Source organism: Arachis ipaensis, chromosome B2, assembly GCF_059453495.1.
Source record: "Arachis ipaensis isolate K30076 ecotype BB chromosome B2, ASM5945349v1, whole genome shotgun sequence".
NCBI classification, from domain to species: Eukaryota; Viridiplantae; Streptophyta; class Magnoliopsida; order Fabales; family Fabaceae; genus Arachis; species Arachis ipaensis.
In genome coordinates this window covers 98411368-98413539 of record NC_142437.1, presented here as the reverse complement: position 1 = coordinate 98413539, position 2172 = coordinate 98411368, and the positions used below count along the sequence as shown (strand labels likewise).

General features: G+C 35.8%; 1 non-coding gene across 1 annotated transcript; it reads right to left on the bottom strand.

The window, feature by feature from the left end:
• Window positions 1-1248: 1248 nt before the first annotated feature.
• Window positions 1249-1355, bottom strand: LOC148574966 (small nucleolar RNA R71). The gene has a single exon (XR_015906470.1). It is a non-coding gene; the product is annotated as a small nucleolar RNA R71 (small nucleolar RNA).
• Window positions 1356-2172: the final 817 nt, after the last annotated feature.

Sequence of the window (2172 nt, the reverse complement as noted above, 5' to 3'; positions counted from 1 at the left end):
GCCAATCACTCAATCATTATTGCTTGATCCATCAATTCTCGTGGGATCGACCCTCACTCACCTGAGGTATTACTTGGTACGATCCGGTGCACTTTCCGGTTAGTTTGTGGTTATAAATTTCGCACTAAGTTTTTGGCGCCGTTGCCGGAGATTGACTGTGATTGACAACCACTCGTTGTTTGATTGCTTAAATTAGATAATTTTTTTAATTAATTTTTTTAGTATTATTATCTTTTATTTTCTATTTTATTATTTTATTTTCTTCTTTAGTTTCGTCCACACCCACCTCCTGTCTTCGTTTGTTTTATTTTACTTCCCTTTTAATATTTTTTAATTAATTCATGAACGTCGTTAGCTTACCTTATTCATCTTATTTTCATTCGCTTCCGTTGCTCTTTTTTTTTTTTGTGTTATTTCATATTACTTCGTTCTTTTCCTTGCATAAATTTTATTTTCCTATTTTTTAGTTTATTTAATTCTTGATTTTAATTTTTGAATTTTTTGTTCAATTATTTTTTTTCAATTTCTGAAATTAAGTTTGGCATTTTCTAGTTATTTTTATTTTTATTTTTCTTATTTATTTAGCTCCATAATTAAAAAAAAATTTGTCCTAAATTTACTAGTAATTTTATTTTATTTCTTTACACAAGTTACCTCATTGGAAATTCTCTGCACTCCGTCGTAGAGAATCCCATCTTTTCTTGTTTTCTATCTATTTATGAGCAGGAACAGGAACAAGGAACTTCTTTTAGACTTTGATCCTGAATTTGAAAAGACTTTTAGGCGGCGTTTGCAACAAGCAAGACTGCAGAATCCACTATGGATCATAATAATGCTGTTGATGCCAATATGGCAAATCCGAATGGGAATGAGCAACCTAGGAGAGTGCTTGGCTCTTACTCTGCTCCTACTGCATATCTTTATGGAAAAAGCATTGTGGTGCCTCCTATAGCTGCGAACAACTTTGAGTTGAAGCCATAATTGGTCACCCTGGTGCAACAAAACTTCCAGTATCATGGTCTTTCCCAAGAAGACCCAAATCCATTTATTTCTAATTTTCTGCAGATTTGTGATACTGTGAAGATAAATAGAGTGAATCCTGAGGTGTACAAACTCATGCTCTTCCCGTTTGCTCTGAGGGATAGAGCAAAGCTATGGCTAGATTCCCAACCCAAGGAGAGTTTGGATACTTGGGACAAGGTTGTTACTGAGTTTCTTACTAACTTTTTCCCACCAAAGAAGCTGACTAAGCTTAGAGTGGAGGTTCAGACTTTCAGGCAGAAGGATGGTGAAACTCTTTATGAAGTTTGGGAGAGATACAAGCTACTGACTAGGCAATGCCCTCCGGACATGTTCTCCAAATGGACCCAACTAGATATCTTTTATGAAGGTTTAGGTGAAATGTCCAAGATGTGTTTAGATAATTCTGCAGGTGGTTCATTTCACAAGAAAAAGACACCAGAGGAGACTATTGAGCTTATTGAATTAGTTGCTAGCAACCAATATTTATACTCATCTAACAGGAATCTTGTGAACTCTGAGGCTCCTCAGAAGAAGGGTGTTATGGAAGTAGAAGCTCTTAATGCTATTCTTACTCAGAACAAGCTTATGTCTCAGCAAATAAATCTACTTACTCAGCAGATGGGTGGTATGTAAGTCTTAGCTATCAACACCCAAAATTCACCTCAAGAAGTCTCTTATGACATGACAGGTAATTTTGTACAAAATGATAATTATGATTATACTTAATCTTCTTCTGAACAAGTCAATTACATGGGGAGTGCTCCTAGAAATCCCAATAATGATCCCTATTCTAAGACCTACAATCAGGGGTGGAGAAATCACCCAAATTTTGGGTGGAGAGAGCAACCTCAGAGGCCACAGAATTTTTATAATAATTCTCAAGGTGGTTTTCAACAGAATAATTTTAATAACCACCAGTTTTAGTCATCTCAGCAAGCAACTTCTCAACCCCAGCAAAACAATGATTTGGAAGCAATATTGGCAAAATTTAGATAGGAAACCAGAGCATCAATCAAGAACTTGGAGATTCAGATGGGTCAATTAGCCACAAAAGTTAATGAAATTGATCAGAGGACCACTAATAGCCTTCCTGGTAACACAATTCCAAATCCAAGAGAGGAATGCAAAGCTATCACCTTGATAAGTGGA